General features: G+C 33.1%; 1 non-coding gene across 1 annotated transcript; it reads right to left on the bottom strand.

Annotated features, from left to right (window-relative positions):
* Positions 1-12,672: 12,672 nt before the first annotated feature.
* LOC118608131 lies at positions 12,673-12,779 on the bottom strand. The gene has a single exon (XR_004952929.1). It is a non-coding gene; the product is annotated as a U6 spliceosomal RNA (small nuclear RNA).
* Positions 12,780-21,350: the final 8,571 nt, after the last annotated feature.

Genomic DNA, 21,350 nt, shown 5'->3' on the forward strand with positions numbered 1-21,350 from the left:
CTTGTTAAAAGTTTATCAATTTTATCTCTTCGAAGAACTTGGTTTCACTGCCCTTTTGGAAGTATTAACAGATATAAAGAGATAAAAAATCATGTTGATTACTTTTTTCAACTTAAAAATATAAATTAAAAATAAATAAAAATAAGAAAACTGCAAAATTTACAAATATTTGAAAATTAAACAAAATACTCCTGAATAACAATGGGTCAAATAAAAATGAAATAGGAAATAAAAAAATACCTTGAGTTAAACAAAAATGAAATTACAACATACTCAAAATCATAGGAAGAAGGAAAAATATTTTTTAAGAATGATGTCTTAATGATAAATTTCCACACTAAGAAAATAGAAAGATCTCAAATAAACAACCTATCCTGACATTTCAAGGAACTAGTAAATAAGAAAAAAATTAGCCCAAAGTTAGTAGGGGAAAGTGAACTACAAAGATCAGAACAGAAATAATGAAACAGGACTAGAAATAGAACTGATATCACAGACATACAAAAAATCATCTTGTAAAGAACTATACGTCAACAATCTTGATAGTCTAGAAAAAATGAATATATTTCTAGAAACATATAACCTACCAACACAAAATCATATGCACACACACACACACACACACACACACATATATATATGAACAGAACAATAATGAGTAAAGAAATTGAATCAGTATTCCAAAATTCTCAATGAATAACCTAGAGAAAAATGGTGTTTAATGATACAAACTTATAATTAGTAGTATATAAGTCTTAAAGATCCAATGAACAGTATAGTGAATATGAAAACAATAGTGCATTAAAATTATCAAACTTGCCTAGAGATTAGATCCAAATTATTTCAATCACACAAAAAAGGAAATGCTAATTATGTGATGTGATAGAGGTGTTATCACTATAATGGCAATATTATAATACATAAATTCATCAAATCAACATGTTTTATACCTTAGATTTACGCAATTGTATTTTAAATATAGTTCAATAAAAAAAATTAAAAAAATAAATGAAAAATGTAAAGGTGAACTTTATAGTAACAAAGATTAGAATAATGATTACCAGGGGCCGGAGCTTGGATCAATGGAGATACTAGTCAAAGGGTAAAAAATTTTCACTATAAAATTGATAAATTCTGAAGACCTAATTTACAGCAATGGAACTATATTTAATAATATATACTTGGTAAGTAATTACTTCTCAAGTGTTCTCAATATGTTAAAAAAAGTAATTATATGAGATGACAAAAATATTTATTAACTTCAATGAGTTCATGACTTCACCATATATACATATACCAAAATATTATGTTATATACCATGTGAATGTTCAATGATAGGTAACATCTCAGCAAGGGATAATTTTAATAATCAAGTGGATTCGATGGCCTGTTCTGTGCATACAAGTCAGCCTCTTTCTTTATCCAACCCTTGAATTTTTCAAATGAGCTCATGAAAAAAGTGGCTAATGGTGGAAGATTTGGAAGTCATGTTTGAACTCATGAACATGGACTTCCATTCAACAAAACCCACATTACAATGCCCATCTCTGATGTTCAGTTGGTCATTAGCAGAAACCAATAGTGACTCTTTTTAATATATATATATATATATAAAATTTAAATTAGTTTTAGGTATATAGTACATTGGTTAGACATCTAAATAGTTCATAAAATAGTTCCCAAAATTGCTCCCTCCCCTGGCCCTCCACCTAGGCATCATATTAATGCTAACTGCTTTCCTTATGCTGTGCTCCCCATCCCCATGACCAAGTATCAATTTCTAATTTCTACTTTTTTAACCCTTCACCCCATCCTCCCAGGGCCCCAAATCCACTCCCCTCTCTTTGTTATCAAATCGTCCACTATATTTGTGATTAGTTTGTTCTTTTTGTTCCTTGGATCCTGCATATAAGTGAAACCATATAATATTTTTCTTTCTCTGTCAGACTTATTCAGTCAGCATAATAACCTCTAGGTTCATTCTGTCATTGCAAATGGTACGATTTCATTTTTTTTAATGGCTGAGTAATATTCTACTGTATATATGAACTATAATTTCTTTATCCAATTATCCATTGATGGGCATTTGGGTTGCTTCCATATCTTGGCTATTGTAAATTGCACTGCCATGAATATTGGAGTGCATAGATCTTTACGAGTTTTTGTTTTGGTTTTCTTTAGATAAATACTCAGAAGTGCAATTTCTGGGTCAAAAGGTGCATCCATTTTTAATTTTCTAAGAAATCTCCATATAGTTTTCCATAGCAGCTGTATCAATTTTCACTCTCACCAACAATGTATGAGCGATCCCTTTTCTCCACATTCTCGCCAACACTTGTTGTTCTTTGATTTATTGATGATAGTCATTCTGACAGGTGTGGGTTATACCTCATTGTGGTTTTAATTTGCATTTCTTTGATGGTTAGCGACCTTGAGCATCTTTTCATGTCTATTAGCCATCTGTATTTCGCCTTTGGAGAAGTATCTGTTCAGGACTTCTGTCCATTTTTAATTGGATTGTTTGTTTTTGTTGTTGTTGTTGTTGACTTGAATAAGTTCTTTATATATTTGGGGTTTTAACCCCTTATCAGATGTATCATTAGCAAATATCTTTTCCCAGATAGTTGATTGTCTTACTGTTTTGATGATGGTTTCCTTTGCTGTACAAAAACTGTTTTGTTTGACATAGTCCATTTGTTTATTTTTTCTTCCATTTCCTTTGCCCAAGGAAATATATCTGAAAAGAAATTCCTGTTAGTAATATCAAAGAGTTTACTGTCTATGTTTTCTTCTAAAAGACTTATGGTTTTGAGTCTTACATGTAAGACTTGAATCAATTTTGATTCCATTCTTGTATACAATTAAGAAGGCAGTCCAGCTTCTTTTTATTGCATGTGTCTCTCCAATTTCCCCAACAATATTTATTTAAGAGATTGTCTTTACCCCATTGTATATTCTTACCTCCTTCACCATATATTAAGTGAGTGTATAGGCGCGGATTATTTCTAGTCTTTCTATTCTGTTCCATTGATCAATGTTTCTGTTTTTGTTGTTGTTGTTTTTCCCCAGTACCATGCTGTTTTGATTACTGCACCCTTGTAGTATGGTTTGATATCAGGTACTGTGATACCTCCAACATTGCTCTTCTTTCTCAAGGTTACTGTGGCTATTCAGTCTTTTATGGTTTTGTATAAATTTTAGGATTTGTTCTAGTTCTCTGAAAAATGCCATTGGTATTTTGGTAGAGATTGCATTGAATCTATAGATTGGTTTGGTAGTATGGACATTTTAATGATGTCAATTTTTCCTTCCTGTGAACACAGTATATGCTTCCATTTATTTGTATCTTCTCAATTTTTTATTTCAATTACATAATTTTCTGAAAACAGGTCTTTTACCTTCTTGGTTAATTTGATTCCCAAGTATTTTATAGTTTTTGACACAAATGTAAACGGGATTGTTTTCTTAATTTCCCTTTCTGAAAGTTCATCACTGGTGTATAAAAATGCCACTGACCTCTGAACATTTATTTTGTAACCTGCTACTTTACTGAATTCATTGATCAGTCCTAACAGTTTTTTGGTGGAATTGTAGGGTTTTCTATATATTGTATCATGTCATTGGCAAATAACGAGAGTTTCACTTCTTCCCTTCCATTTTGGATGCCTTTTACTTTGCTTTCTTGTCTTATGGCTGTGGCTAACACTTCTAATACAATGTGGAAGAGCAGTGGTGAAAGTGGGCATCCTTCTCTAGTTCCTAATCTTAAGGAAAATGCTTTCAGCCGTTTTACATTGAGTATGATGTAAGCTGTAGGTTTGTCATAGATGGCTTTTATTATGTTGATGTATGTTCCCTCTATTCACAATTTGCTGAGAGTTTTTATCATACATGGATGTGGAATTTTGTCAAATGCTTTTCCTACATCTGTTGACATAATCATATAGTTTTTATCTTTCGATTTTTAAAGTGATGTATCACATTAATTGATTTGTGAATGTTATACCAACCTTGCATCCCAGGAATAAATATATAACTTGATAATGGCATATGATATAATTTTTATATTTTTTGTTTTTGAATTTATTTAATTATTTATTTATGTTTAGTAGTAACATTGGTTAATAAAATCAAATAAGTTTCAGCTCTACACTTTAACAGTAAATATATATATACATATATATACATATATATATATATATATATATTTACACTTTGTGTGCACCTCTCATAGTTAGATTACTTTTATCACCACATATTTGACTTCATTTATCCCATTTACCTTCCCCCTCACCACATCTCCTAGCCTCTGGTAAGCACTAGTCTATAGTCCATTTCCATGAGTCTCTGTTTGTTTGCCCTGATCCTTTGTTGTTTTTCGGTTTATATTCTACATATAAGTGATATAATGTGATTTTCAAATTTTCTAAATGGATTACTTTTCTTAGCATGATTATCTCAAGGTCCATCCATGTTGTCACAAATGGCAGTATTTCATCTCTTCCTGTGTCTGAGTAATATTCCATTGTATATATGTATCATGGCTTTTTTTAGCCAATCATCTATCGTAGAATGCTTGTGTTGCTTCCATGTCATGGCTATTGTGAATAATGGTGCTATAAACATCAATGTGCAAATATCTTTTCTGATATGTGTTTTCAAGACTTTTGGGTAAATACCCATTAGAGGGATCGCTGAATCATATGGTAGATCAAGTCTAAGTTTTTTGAGGAGCTTCCATACTGTTTTCCATAGTGGCTGTACCAATTTACAGTCTCACCAGCAGTGTATGAGGGTTTGTTTCTCCACATCTTCTCCACCATTTCTTATTTCCTGTTCTGTTGATTATAACTATTCTAACAGGTATGAGATGCTATCTCATTGTGATTTTGATTTGTATTTTCTTAATAGCTAGTGAGGTCGAGCATCTTTTCAAATATTTGTTGGTCATTTGTATGTCCTCTAGGGAGAAGTGACTGTTCAAATCCTCTGCCCATTTTTTGATCGTTGTTATTGAATTGTATGAGTTCTTTGTATATTTTAGATATTAGGCTTATTGGAGGCATTGCTTCCAAATATATTTTCCCATTCAGATGGTTATCTCTTTACCTTGTTGACAATTTCTTCTGCTGAGCAGCTTTTAGATTTGATGTGGTCCCATTCATTTATTTTAGGTTTTACTTCCTTTGCTTTGAGGTCAAACTCATAAAATCATTTTTAAGTCTAAGGTTCTTGAGTTTAGCTCCTATGTTTTCTTCTATGCATTTTATGTTTCAGGTCTTATATTCAGGTTCTTAATCCATTTTGAGTTAATGCTGATGTGTGATGATAGAAAACAGCCTAGATTCATTCTTTTGTAGGTGGAATTCCAGTATTCCCAGCACCAGTTATTGAAGAGGCTTTTTACCTCCACTGTATGCATTTGGCATTTTTGTCAAAAATTATTTGCTCATATAAATATGGGTTTACTTCTGGACTCTCAGTTCTGTTCCACTGGTTCGTGTGTCAGTTTTGCTGCCAATATCATGCCGGGGTTTTTTTCCAAGTTTGGAACCTTCGTTTTATTTAATTTAATTTTTTTTATTTATTTTTTAATTTATTGGGGTAACATTGGTTAATACAATTATATATGCTTCAGGTGTACGTTATAATTTGACATGTATATATTCTATTGTGTGATTACCACTCAGAGTCCAGTTTCCTTCAGCTACCATATATTTAGTCCCCTTTACCCCCTTCACCCTCCTCCTACCCCACTATATCTGACCCCCTTTACCCTATCTACCTCTTACCTCCTGCCTCACCCCCTATACTCTAGTAACCACTAGTTCATTGCCCATGTCCCTGAGTCACTGTCTTAATCATTTCATTGCTTTTAGGTTTATATTTCACATATAAGTGATATAATGTGATTTTTAACTTTTTCTGTCTGGCATATTTTGCTTAGTATGATTATCTCAGAGTGGATCCAGGTTGTCACAAATGACAGTATCTCACATTTTCTTATGGTTGAGTAATATTCTTTTATAAATATGTACCTTAGCTTCTTTAGCCAATCATCTATTGTAGGAAATTTCAGTTGCTTCCATGTCCTGGCCACTGTGAATAGTGCTGCTATGAACATCGGTGTACCAATGTCTTTTTGGATATGGGTTTTTAAGTCTTTGCAGTAAATATCCAGTAGAGAGATTACTGGATGATGTGGTAGATCAACTGTTAGTTTTTTGAGAAACCTCCATACTGTTTTCCATAGTGGCTTTACCAATTTGCAGTCCCACCAGCAGGGCATGAGGGTTTATTTTGCTCCGCATTCTCTCCAACATTTATTACTTGTTTTGTTGACTATAGCTATTCTAACAGGTATGAGACAGTATCTCATTGAGGTTTTGATTTGCATTTCCCTAACAGCTAGCAATGTTGAGCATCTTTTCATATATTTGTTGGCCCTCTGTGTGTCTTCTAGGGAGATGTGTCTGTTCATGTTCTCTGCCCATTTATTGACTGGATCCTTTGATTTTTGTTGTTATCGAGTCGTATGAGTTCTTTGCATATTTTGGATATTAGGCCCGTATCGGAGGTGTTGTTTGCAAATATATTTTTTCCATTCAGATGGTTGTTTCTTTACCTTGTTGATGGTTTCCTTTGCTTAGCAGAAACTTTTTTAGTTTCATGTAGTCCCATTCATTTATTTTAGCTTTTACTTTCCTTGCTTTTGAGGTCAAATTCATAAAATCCTTTTTAAGTCCAAGGTCCTTGAGTTTAGTTCCTATGTTTTTCTCTATGTATTTTATTGATTCTGGCCTTATATTCAGGTCCTTAATCCATTTGAGTTAATTTTGGAGTGTGGTGATAGACAACAGTCATTTCATTGTTTTGCAGGTGGACTTCTAATTTTCCCAGTACCATTTATTGAAGAGGCTTTCTCTACTGTATGTGTTTGGCTTTTTGGTTAAAAAGATTTGCCCATATAAATATTGGTTTATTTCTGGAATCTTGATTATATTCAACTGGTGCATGTGTCTGTTTTGCTGCCAATACCATGCTGTTTTGATTACTGTCTCTTTGTAGCATAATTTGAAGTCCGGCAGAGTGATGCCTCTAGGCTTGTTCTTTTTTCTCAGGATGGTTTTGGCAATTCGGGTTCTTTTGGGCTTTCATACAAATCTGATGATAATTTTTTCTATTTCTTTAAAAAATGCTGACGGGATGTTTACGGGTATTCTATTTAATCTGTATAATGATTTACGTAACATTCTCATTTTAACTGTGTTGATTCTTCCAATCTAAGAATACGGATATATTTCCATTTCTTTGTATCATCTTCAATTTCTTCTAATAGAGTCTTATAGTTTTCATTATGTAGGTCCTTCACTTATATTGTTAGATTTATTCCTAGGTATTTTATTCTTTTTGTTGCAATTGGAAAAATAATTATTTTTTACACTTCTTTTTCTGACACTTCATTAGGTGAGTATAGGAGCACTATGGATTTTTGAACTTGGATTTTGTGTCCAGAGACTTTACTATATGTGCTTATTGTTTCTAGTAGTGTTCTTGTATAGTCTTGAGGGTTTTCTATATAGAGAATCATGTCATCCATAAATAGTGACATTTTGACTTCTTCATTTTCTGTGTGGGTCCTCTTATATCTTTCTCTTGCCCAATTGCCCTTGCTAGGACATCCAATGTTCTAGTAAATAACAGTGGCCATAGAGGACAGTCTTGCCTTGTTCATGATCTTAGAGGGAAGGTTTCTAGTTTTTTTACCATTAAGGATAATGTTGGCTGAGGGTTTGTCATATATGGCCTTTATTATGTGAAGATACTTTCCTTCTATACCGATGTTGTTAAGCGTTTTGATCACAAATGGATGCTCTATCTTATCGAAGAATATTTCTGTATCTATTGATTTGATCATGATTCTATTTTTTCCTAATTTGTTTATGTAGTGTATCCCATTAATGAATTTGCATATGTTGAACCATCCCTGTGCCTCTGGAATGAACCCTACTTGATTGTGGTGTATAATCCTTTTAATATGTTGCTGTATTCGGGTTGCTAGCATTTAGTTAGGATTTTTGCATCTGTGTTCATGAGAGATATGGGTCTATAGTTTTCTGTTTCTGTGTTATCTTTACCTGGTTTTGGTATCAGGGTAATATTGGCCTTATAAAATGAGGCGGGAAGTATTGTCTCTTCTTGGATTTTTTGGAAGAGTTTGAGGAAAATAGGTATTAAATCTTCTTTGACTGTTTCAGAGAATTCACTGGTGAAGCCATCTGGTCCAGGATTTTTAATTTTTAGTAGATTTTTGATAATTGTTTCAATTTCCATACTGTCGATCAATCTATTTAAATTTTCCAGATGTTCTTGATTAAGTGTAGGAAGGTTGTGTTTTTTTAAGCACTGGTTCACTTTTTCTAGGACATTAAATTGGTGTTATATACCTTTTCATAACATTCTCGTATGATCCTTTGTATTTCTGTATTTTCTGTTTTTATTTCCCCTCTTTTATCCCTGATTTTATTTATTTGTGTCCTTTCTATTTTTTCTTTAGTGAGCCTAGCCAAGGGTTTGTCGATTTTATTAATCTTTTCAAAGAACCACGTTTTTGTTGAATTTATGTTTTCTATTTGTTTGTTTGTTTGTTTTCAATTTCATTTATTTTTGCTGTAATTTTGATTATTTCTTTCCTTCTGCTGACTTAGGCTTCATTTGTTTTTCCTTTCCTAGTTTTTTTTTTCTTTTTTAAAGATGAAGCATTAGTTTGTTATTTTGAGCTTGTTTTTATTTTTGGAGATAGGCCATTAATGATATGAACTTTCCTCTTATGACAACTTTTGCCATGTCCCAAGTTTTGATATGTTGTACTATGATTATCCTTCATTTCTACATATCTCTTGATCTCTCCTTTTATTTCTTCTCTGACTCAGTTATTCTATAGTCGCATATTGTTTAATCTCCATGTCTTTGTGGTTCTTCTTGATTCCTTTTTGCTTTTGATATTTAGTTTCAATGTATTATCATCAGAGGATATGGTTAGTATGATTTCTACACTTATATTTGTTGAGCCTATCTCTGTGTCCCAGTATCTGGTCATTCCTTGAGCACGTTCCATATGCACTAGAGAAGAATGCTTAAGCAGCTGTTTGACGATGAAAGACTCTGTATATATCAATTATGTCCAGTTGGTCTAATGTGTCATTTAAGAAGGCTATTTCTTATTGATTTTCTGTTTGGATGATCTGTCCATATCCGACAGTGGTGTAATTCAGTCCCCCACTATGATAGTGTTTTGGTCTACTTCTCCCTTTAGTTTCATTAGTAGTTGCTTTACATATTTTGGGGTTCACTGAAAATGTTATGTCTTCTTGGTGCATGATTCCCTTTATCATTATAAAGTGTCCTTCATAATATTAGACTTCAAAATCAAAAAGCTATCTTTCTTTACTTTTTTTTTATTTTGAAGTCTATTTTGTCCAATATTAGTACTGCTACTCCTGCTTTTTTCTGAATGCCATTTGGTTGAAACATCATTTTTCATCCTTTGACTTTGAGTCTATATTTGTCTTTGAAGCTGAGATGTGACTCCTGGAGGCAGCATGTGGTCGAGTTTTTTATTTTTTTGATCCAAACTGTAACTATGTACCTTTTTATTGGTGAGTTCATTCCATTTACATTTAGTGTGAACATTGAAATATGAGGCTTTCATATAGCCATTTTATCATTTGCTTTCTGGTATCTCAGGGTTTCCATTGCTTCCTTGTCCTTGTGTTTCTGTTTTCTTTATTTTGGTTGGCTTTTGTGGGTTTTCCTGCTGATTCTTCTTGTTTATGTTATATACTTCAGTTCTAAATCTTTGACCTGTGGTTACCTTTATGAATATGAGAAAGACAGTCGTATACATACAGTTATCTCTTTTCTTCTGCATGTGCCTTCTCTCCATTCCCCTTTGCAAAGTTGGATCATTGAATCCTCCCCTTTTCTGTCATTGTTGTCTCATTTTGTCCTTATGTATGCTGAACTTTAATTACTATCTTGCTATAGCAAATCTCTTCTTCTTATTTTAAGCTTATAATGCCCTGTTCTTAGTAAGGGTTGCACTCCTCTGCTTTTATCAGCCCGCTAGTCACCTTACTCCTAATTATGCATTTTTTTGTCATTTTGTTTTAGGTGAGCTGACTTCTTTCAGTGTTTCCTGTAATTCTGGCCATGTCGTGGAGAATTCTCTCAATTTTTGTATGTCTGGAAAGTTCCTTATTTCTCCTTCATAGCTAAAGAAGAGCTTAGCTGGGTATATTATTCTTGGAGGGTAGTTTCTTTCATTTAATAGTTTGAATATTTGATTCCACTCCTTTCTGGCTTGTAAGGTTTGCGCTGAGAAGTCTGGCGATAATCTATCGGGTTTTCCTTTATAGGGTACTATCTTTTCCCTGGTTGCCCTGAGAATTCTGTCTTTGTCGTTGGTTTTTGATAGTTTTAATATGATATGCCTTGGTGAAGGCCTTTTGGGGTTGAGATAATTGGGTGTTCTGTTGACTCTTGAATCCCAAGCTCCAGTTCATTTCTTAGATTTGGGAAATTCTCATCAACTATTTGTCTGAAAATGCTTTCTAATCTCTGCTTTTTTTCCTCCCTTTTGATAATGCCTATTATTCTTATGTTTTCTCTCCCGATAATATCAGCTAGTTCTTGTATTTCTCTTTCATTACTTTTCTTTCTTCGGTTTTTCACTTCTTTTTGGTTTATTTCTAGATTTCTGTCTTCCATATCACTTATCCTTTCTTCATTTGGTCGACTCTATTTCCCAAGCTTGTTGTTTCATTTTTCAACTCTTGTAGTGTGTTCTTTATCTCCAGAAAGTCTATTTGATTCTTTCTGAAGACTTCAATCTCCTTGCTAAAGAAGTCATTCTGCTCATTTAGTTGTTTATTCAATTCCTGAAAATTTTGATATGATTCGTTTTTAATCTCACTGAGTTTTTTTCAGAAGCACTATCTTGAATTCTCTGTCATTTAATTCACATATTTCTATGTCATAAACATATTTTATTGAGGATTTTTGCATCAATGTTCATAAGAGATGTCGGCCCATACTTTTGTTTTTTTTTTTTTTTTGTAATGCCTTTATCTGGTTTTGGAATCAAGGTAATGCTGGCCTCATAAGAGAAGTTAGGAAGGCTTCTCTTTTTGTGGATTTTTTAGAATAGTTTGAGAAGAATAGGTGACAGCTCCTCATTGAATGTTTGGTAAAATTTGTATATGAAACCATCTGGTCCAGGATGTCTGTTTTTTTGTTTTGTTTTGTTTTGTTTTTTAGAGGTTTTTGATTATAGATTCGATTTCACTGGTGATAATCAGTTGGGTCAGATTTTCTATTTCTCCTTGAGTCAGTCCTCAGAGATTGTATGTTTCTAGGGATGTGTCCATTTCTTCCAGATTGTCCAATTTATTGGCATATCATAGCTCATAGTATTTTCTTTTGATCCTGTGTATTTCTATGGAGTTCATAGTTATAGCTTCTCTTTCATTTCCTATTTCATTTGAGTTCTCTCTCTTTTTTCCATGATGAGTCTGGCTAAGGGTCTATCAATTTCATTTATCCTTTCAAAGAACCAGCTCTTGGTTTCATTAATCTTTCATATTAATTTTTTAGACTCTATTTTGTTTATTTCTGCTCTAATCTTTATTATTTCCTCCTTCTATTAACTTTGGACTTTGTTTGTTGTTCTTTTTATAGTTGTTTTTTTTAAGTGTAAGGTTAAATTGTTTGTTTGAGTTTTTTCTTCTTTCTTGAGTTGTCTATATTGCTACAACTTTCCCTGTTAGGACTGCTTTTGCTGTGTCCCATAGATTTTCAGTCATTGTGTTCTCATTTTAATTTGTCTCTAGGTATCTTTTGATTTCTTCCTTGATCTTGTTAATAACCCATTCGTTCTACAGTAGCATGTTATTTAGCCTCCATGTGTTTGTGTATTTTCCAGTTTTTTCTTGTAGCTAATTTCTAGTTTCATACCATCGTGATCAGAGAAGATGGTTGATATGATTTCAATCTTCTTAAATTTATTGACACTTGTTTTGTATCTTAACCTGTGGTCTATCCTTGAAAATGTTCCATGTGCACTTGAGAAAAATGTGTGTTTTGCTGCTTTGGGGTAAAATGCTCTGAAAATATCTCTTAAATCTATGTGTTCTAGTGTGTCTTCTCAGTCCATTGTTTCATTGTTGATTCTTTGTTTGGAAGATGTGTCCATTGATGTCAGTGATGTGTTAATGTATCCTACTATAAGTGTATTGCTATTGATCTCTCCCTTTATGTCAGTCAATAATTGCTTTATGTATGTAGGTGCTCCTATGTTAGGTGCATATATGTTTACTATGTTTGTGTCCTTTTTATTGATCCATTTATCATTATGTAGTGCCTTTCTTTGTCTCTTATTATATCTTTTGTTTTAAAGTCTATTTTATCTGATATAAGTATCACTACCCTGGTTTATTTTTCATTTCCATTTGCATGAAATATCTTTTCTCATCCCTTTTCTTTCAGTCTGTGAGTGTCATTTGATCTGAAATGGGTCTCTTGTAGACAGCATATACATGCATCTTGTTTTCTTATCTTTTTGGCTACCCTATGTTTTTTGATTGGACCATATAATCCATTTACATTTGAAGTGAAAATTATGAAATCTTCATGAATTTACATGTCATCCTTGCACAGAGGCCATGCTAATCTTCTCTATATCATTCCAATTATTTTATGTGTGCTCCTGAAGATAGCAGAAGAGCTTGGAGCTTTTTAGTTTGTCATTTTGCTGTCATTACTCCTAGTGGCACATTTTGAAACAAAATATATAGTTGTCATAGTTATCATCCAAAAATTTTTGATAGGAAAAAAATAGAATAAATCTAATATTTAATATATGGAAGATGTCTACACTTGAAAAGAGCAAAGTTCCATGGAATACATAAAGAAGACTAAAAACCCATGTAATAAAGATTTAAGTGATTTTCATTGACAGTGAGCTGAGTGTGATTTTTACACACACACACACACACACACACACACATAAATACACGCATGCCTTCAAAAAAGTTAATGCGATGTTATGCAGCATTAACAGCAGTACAATACTTGAAATAAGAAAAGAAGATATTCCTGTTGTATTTTCTGATGTCAAAAAATACCTGGTATATCAATTTCTTAACAGGGCATCAAAACTCTTTTTCAGTTATTAGAGAAATTGGAAAGAATGGTGAGGATAATGATAAAACTAGAAAGATTGTTATATGAGAAATGTGTGAAAACCATTGTTCATTTACCTTGAAAAGAAGAGTTCACTTTAGGATATTAGAGCTCTCTCTAAATATATGAAAATCATCATATATAAAATGTAGTAGACTCGTTTGGTTTGCTCCCAAGGAGTAATTTCAATTAAGCAAGGTTTGAAATGATTATTTAACTATGATTAATGGTGATACCTATAAGGAAACAGACAAAACCATAATTTAAGGCCGATCTTTTTAACACAGAGAACTGTGGAATTGAGAGCTTTAATCATCACATGAGAAGTTTCGTATGGCATTGTATCATTTTAAAATAAGTAACTCACATGGGGTATAAAAATTATTTTAAGTTTCTTAGATGTTATAGGTGACAGAAAAAGGCCAAATACAATTTCATGTGAAAGTTGGAGTGAAAAACAAAGAGAGTAGCTATCAAGTAATCTATAAATTTCTATCCCTAGTGGGCATAAATAGTAGCCTTTCCTATGAGATTGGGGGAATTTTTTAAAATTATTTACATCTTCAGGCTTTACTCATGTGTGTCTTTAGCAATAAATGCTGATTTTAATGACAGTTCCCATTTGAAGAGCTATTACATTATATGGGCACTGTATTAAATGCTTTTAGATGAACTATCATATTATTTAATTCTCATAACAATACTATAAAATAGGCCCTAATATAAATATTGTTTGACAGATAAAGGAACTCTTAGAAATGTTAAATAACTTCTCAAAAGGTCTTAAAGCTAGTAAACGACAAAGCATAAATTTGAACAAATGTCTATTTTACACTAAAGGCAAACCAGTAACCACTATATATTATATTCATTTTAACCACAAAGTATACTATCACTAACAAAAAATTGTTGTTTACAACCTTCGTAGATTTCTGATATGCTGATATTTCTAACCACAGTAAACTTTACACTAGCAGGGGGAAAAAATCTTGTCATAAATTTCCATGTCTCTTTTAGCCCTGTTTCATTGGAAATATGAAAAGAGGATTCAGATGTATTAGTTTTTTCTTCTATTAGTATTCTCTTCTATTTTTTTTTAGTTTAGACCTTTATTAATTATGCCCCAGGAAGCTATAAAAACACCTCACCAAGAAAAAAATGTCTTTAATTTTTATGATCAATTAATACTTTTTCAGTATAAATACAGACATATCATGCAATATCATACTCATATGGGTTTTAGATAAGTGCATGTCTGCAATATCATGCTTGGAGATGGTATCAGGACATTTTTCATCCACCACTATGATACTTAATTAGAAGCCCAGAAACATCCACTTTAATAAAATAGGCCTGCTGTAAGCATTAATGAACTAGTCACCAATAAAGTTTGATTTAAAAATCACTGTGATAACACAGGTTCAAATATTTAACATGCGTTCTTATCCTAGTGTTTCATTTTTCTACCAAAAGTATTTCTCTTCTGAACTAAGACATATTAAAAGCCTTCATTGAAAACTAAACTAGATGAGATATACAGAAATCTGAGTTCTAAACTCATCTCTTCCAAAACTTATTATTTACTTTGGAAAAGACTTTTAGTTTCTAAAACTCAGTTTCTCCTACATAGGTGGAGAGTTTGAACAAGGTAATCCCCAATGTTGCTCTAAATTACAACATTCTGGTAATGTAAAGTGCAAATATGTTATCTTAGAATGATAACCATTTAAACTATTTAAGTTTATATTAGTTTTCATACTAATTGAGCAGTTACATAAAATTATGTAAATATATTTAATACATATATAATTCATTATGTAGCTTACAAAATATTTTCACATAGATTATCTCATCAATTCTTGACAACTTCTCTGGAGAAAAAAGATATAGAGTTTTCTTTTTGAAAAACCATTATCAGCTCCATTCTTCAAAAAAGAATATTGACTTGCTCAAGGTCACTCACTTGAAAAAGTATTTTTATATTTCATCCCAAATTCCAAGTTTATTCCACAGCAATAAAACAACAGCAACTAACATTACATGGGGGAACTTATTAAATGTTGAACATTCCATTAAGTAGTTTAATAGTAATTTAAAATAAATTACCTCATTTAACCTTCATAAAAACCTCATAAGGTAAATATGATCATCACACACAAGGAGAATGATTGCCTCTTTGCCTTGCTGATGGTTTCTTTTGCTGTGCAGAAGATTTTCAGCTTGATATAGTTAAATTTTATATATTTTTGATTTTAGTTCCCTTGTCTTTGAGGTCAAATTCATTAAAATCTTCTCTAAATCAAAGGTCCATGAGTTTAGTACCTATGTGTTCTTCTATGCAATTTATTGTTTCAGGCCTTATATCCAGGCTTTTGGTCCATTTTGAGTTAAATTTAGTATATAGTGATGGTGCAGTCTTGTATCATTCTTTTGCAAGTGGCTTTCCATTTTTACCAGCATCATTTATTGAAGGGGCTTTCCTTTCTCTGTTGTATGTTTATAGCTCTTTTGTCGAAAATTATTTGCCGATGTAGATGGAGGTTCAAGTCTAGACTACCAATTCTGTTCCATTGGTCTATGCATCTGTTTTTCTGCCAATACCATGCTGTTTTATTTATTGATGCTTTGTAGTATAAGTTGATGTCAGGCAGACTGATAACTCTGGCCTTTTTCCACAGGATCACTTTGGTTATTTGTGATCTTTTGTGATTCCATACAAATCTGATGATTTCTTGGTCTATTTATTTACAAATTACCATTGAGGTTTTAATGGGAATTGCATTAAATCTATATATTACTTTGGGTAGCATTTAACTAGGTTGATTCTTCCAATGAACATAAAATATCCTTCCATTTCTTTGTATCTGCTTTAATTTATTTTAATAATGTCTTGTAGTTTTCAGTATATATGTCCTCCACATTGATTGTTAAGTTTATTACCCATGAACCTTGGTATAGAGAGGATTTTATGAATTTGACCTCAAAGGCAAAGGAAGTATGAGCAAAAATAAATGACTATATCAAACTAAAAAGCTCTGCACAGCAAAAGAAATCATTAATAAGACAAAGAGGCAATCATACGAATGGGATAATATATTTGCAAAAAAACAACTTTGTTAAGGGCCTAATATCCGAAATATCAAAAAACTAATACAACTCGACAATAAAAAAAATCCAATTATAAATGGGCAGAGGACCTGAACAGACACTTTTCTCAAGAAAACATATGAAAGGATGTTCAACTTCACTATTAGGAAAATGCAAATCAAAACCATAATGAGATACCACCTCACACCTGCTAGAATGGCTATCATCAACAGGATAAGTACAAACAAGTGTTAGAGAGTTTGTGAGGAAAAAGAAACTCTCATACACTGCTGGTATATGAGAATGTAACTGGTACAGCCACTATGGAAAACAGTATGGAAGTTCCTCAAAAAGCTAAGAATAGAATTACCATGACTAAAAATCTCTCTTCTGGATATTTACCCAAAAACTTGAAAACATTTATCTGCAAAGATATATGCACCTCAATGTTCATAGTAGCATTGTTCACAGTGGCCAAGCCAGGAAACAACTGAAGTGTCTATCAAGAGATGACCGGATAAAGAAGATGTGGTACATATATACAATGGAATATTACTCAGCCATAAGGAAAGATGATATACTATCATTTGTGACAACATGGGTAGAAGAGCTTGAGATTATCATGCTAAGTGAAATAGCCAGACATAAAAAAAATGAGAACCATATGATTTCACTTTTATGTGAGATATAAAACTGAAAGCTATAAAGAAACATGACAAACAGAGACTCATGGACAAATACAGTGGATTAGTGATTACCAGAGGAAAGCAGGGGAGATGGGAGGTAGATAAGGGTAAAGGGGGTTTAATATTTGGTGATGGAAGAAAATTTAATTTTGGGTGGTGAACACACAACGAAATATACATATAATCTATTATTGATTTGTACACTTGAAAGCTATATGATTTTATTAATCAGTGTCACCTCGGTAATTAAAAAAAATGGATGATAGTGATGTTTTCACAGCATGGTGAATGTATTTAATAGCACTGAAGTATACACATAAAAATAGTTAAGATGATAAATTTCATGTTATGTGTCCTTTATTTTTATTTTGACAGTTAGTTAAAAAAGATATATCATCTAGAATTTAGTACAATAAATAAACTATTGTAAATATTTAAGAAAAAAAACAATTCAATAAAGGAAAGAGGACATATAAAATTGTTGAAAAGGTAGAAATAGGCTTTTAGGTAAATATGGTTTCTGGTGCTTGCCATGACTGATGCTATCTTAAGATGAAGTTGCCCTCAGGAACTGTCAGTTGACCTCATGAAGGTTTGGCCTGTAACATTTGATAGGAATGTTCCGAATAGATAGGTAGGCCCATCAATTTGTTCATTGCTTTGGAATATAAAGCTAGCTAGCTAGCTAGCTATTTATTTATTTATTTATTTATTTATTTATACTTATTTTTTCCTAGTTGTGCTTCTTCAGTGTCATTTGTTACAGTATACTTTAATTATTAGTTCTGTTTATATTTATCATGATTTCTTAAATAGACATTTCCCCTAGAATTTTACTCTGTTTTTCTGGGTTGTCTGTTCTTATAACAGTCCTATGGAGTTTTAACTACTGTAATTTTAGAACACATTATGATATCTAAAAAGTCCTACTTTTAAAATATTTCTTGCTTATTTCTATTTTTTTATTAGTCTAAATGGACATCTTGCAAAGTTTGAAGTAAAAATCCTTGGCATCTTGATATTACATCTGATTCAGAGACTATTTTGGAGAAGGTTGACATCTTTAAAATATTTAGTCTTTGTAACTAACAACATAGCATGTCTCTCTTCATTTTATTTAAGTGTTATTTATGGTCTCCACCTGAGCATTAATGAAAGCGTATCCTGTTGTTTTTCCAGAAAAAGTTGTATTATATAAAGGTCTCTCTTTAGCCTACTGCAAAGAAGGAGCTTTACATTTGGTTTCAAGTAGATGGATTCTAAGTCTCTTGGATCCCTGCCTAATGTCTTTTATTTTCTTGTAAATTTTAATCACACTCGCTACTCTGTTTCATCCCTTATCAGTGTTAACAACAGTTTTGGTAGCATGTGTTCAGATTCCCCTGGGGCTCCATGGTGATTGGTTTCATCGGGTATGGGGGAAGGGGCCTTCTGGGTTGAGGGTTGGAGGCTGAGGCTCAGCCTCAGATTTACAACTGCGGCCAGTAAAATTCAACTGTTGTTTCTCTGTGGTCCTGTCCCACTTTTCTACTTTCTGCCATGATTACTGAGCCCTGCTGCCAGCTGGGAAGTTCTGGCACTTCTAGGCAGGGCCGTTCAGGGAAGTTGCTGCACCTTCTCCCATCCCCCTCCTCCTCCAGGGATCTCTAGAGGCTGAGAAAGGTAATTTCAGTCTCTGTAGCTCTTGCTCAGATTCCCCTGGGGCTCCATGGTGATTGATCTGTGAGGGTACGGGGGGAGGGGCCCTCTGGATTGGGGGTTGATGGCTGCGGCCCCACCTTGGTTTTGCAACTGGGCCAGTAAAAATCAACTGTTTTTTCTCTGCTGCCCAATCCTGCTTCTCTGCTTTCTGCCCTGATGACTGAGCCCTGCTGCATACTGTGTAGAAAAGTCCTGGCACTTCCATCCAGGGCTGATCTTGGAAGTCACTGTAACTTCACTCCTCCCTCACCTCTTGCAAGGACCTCCAGCAGCTGCGAGAGGTAGCTTCTTTATTTGCCCCAGTCCACCGCTAGACACCCATGGTAGTTATTATCTGCAGATCCCATGCTCAAATGTGCTGCTGTGTAGTTCGGGTGTTTTTTGTTGAGTTTTAGATATTCAACTTATTGTTTCAAGGGGAGGGATCTGAGGACATCTCTCACTCCGTTATGTTTTCCCAGAATCTCTCTTTATGGTCTTTAGTCAAGTTTTATAGTTTTCCGTTTATGGGTTCTGTATATTTTTGTGTAGTTTACTCTTACTTTATATTTTACTGTTAAATTTGAAGAAAATATATTTTTATTATAACTTTTAATTAGATTTTTTGCTATGTTTGTAGTTTGTGTGCACATTTATTATGTAACTCACTCCCTGACCAATATTTCAATAATTCAAATATTATTCTGTCAGTTTTTGTTGTTGTAGTTGCTATAGGAAAGGTAAAGTTATCATTTTCAATCAGTGGCAATGTTGCTGTGTGTGTGTGTGTGTGTGTGTGTGTGTGTGTGTGTGTGTGTTTACAACCTATTTATTTCTTTGGTGTTATAACTTGAGTAATGCTAAATAAAAATAATGAGAGAGTGTGTGCCTGCTAATGTTCCTAGAATGAGTTTGGGACACCCTGAATGAGCCTTATAGAGGTACTGTGTCTCTCCAGCAGCAAGACTGCTGAAATTCTTGCCTGAGAACTCGGCATCTCAGCATCAAGCCACCAGAGCTTTGACCAGTGCCTATTCTGGGAGTGCAAATGCAGACTGTTAAAGAAGTGATGAGCATTTGGAGAAACATACTGGAATGAGACATCCCCAGATCTCTCCCCTTGAAACAACAATGAGATGAACATCTAAAACTCAACAAAAAACACCCAAACAGCACATCAACACGTTTGAGTGTGGGATCTGTGCATAAGAGCTACCTCAGGCTAAAGAGATACTTTTATATAATAAATATCCTTTCTGGAAAAAAAAAACAGAATATCCTTCCATTAACGCACAGGCAGAGAAATAGTCCATTAAACATCATGAACAACAAAGATGACAAGGCATCTCAGAAAGAAAGAGCAAAATCTTCATAAAATATGTTTGCAGACATAGAAATATGAAACTTAAGTGACAGAGAATACAGGATGGTACTTCTGAAAAAAAATTAATAAGATCCGAAATAATTCATATTGACAATTTCAAGAATCCAAAAAACAACTAGATGAGCAGAATAAGTTCTTGTGCAAGGAGATTGAAACACTCAAAAAGAATAGAATAGAACATCGGAGATTAAGAACATACGACAAGAGTTGAAAAATGAAATAGCAAGCTTGGTAAATACAGTCAACCAAATGGAGGAAAGGATCAGTGATATCAAAGACAGAAATCTAGAAATAAATCGGAAGGAAGAAGAGAGAAACCAAAGAAAGAAAAATAATGAAAGAGAAATATAAGAATTAGCTGACACCATCAGGAGAGTAAACATAAAAAGAATGGGCATTCTCAAAGGGGAGGAAAAGGAGCAGGGATTAGAAAGCATTTTCAGACAAATAGTTGACGAGAATTTCCCAAGTCTAAGGAATCAACTGGAGCTTGGAATTCAAGAAGTCAACAGAAGACCCAACTATCTCAACCCAAAAAGGCCTGCTCCAAGACACGTTGTATTAAAAGTATTAAAAATCAATGATGAACACATACTTCTCATAGCAGCCAGGAAAAAGAAGACAGTAACTTTTAAAGAAAAACCTATTAAATTATTGTCAGACTTCTCAGAACAAACCTTACAAGCCGGAAAGGAGTGGATTCAAATATTCGAACAATTGAAAGGAACTACTACCAGCCAAGAATAATGTATCCAGGTAAATACACATCTAGATATGAAGGAGAAATAAAGAGCTTTCCAGTATTATAAAACTAGAGGCTACATGGCCTGAATTACAAGAAACATTGAAAAGGGTCAGTTCACTGAAAACAAAACAGGTTATTGTAAGCTTAAACATTATGAAGAGAATTGCTATAGCAAGTTAGTCATGAACTTTCAGCATATATAGGGACAATTTGAGAAATCAATGACGGAAAAGGGAGGATTCAAAGATCTAAATTCTTAAAGGGGAATAGAGATAGGGCATATGAAGAAGAAAATGGAAGACACACACACACATATAGACACACACACACATATACACTATATATACACATATATGTGTATATATATACACACACATACATATACCTATACATATATATGCACACATATATATACATATATATGTATATATACTATATATATAACTATATATGACTATGCGCTATATATATGTATATATATAACTATAATTTAAATATTAATAATGGTGATCACAAGAAAAAGATT

Source organism: Rousettus aegyptiacus, unplaced genomic scaffold, assembly GCF_014176215.1.
Source record: "Rousettus aegyptiacus isolate mRouAeg1 unplaced genomic scaffold, mRouAeg1.p scaffold_m13_p_9, whole genome shotgun sequence".
In the NCBI taxonomy this organism is placed as follows: domain Eukaryota; kingdom Metazoa; phylum Chordata; class Mammalia; order Chiroptera; family Pteropodidae; genus Rousettus; species Rousettus aegyptiacus.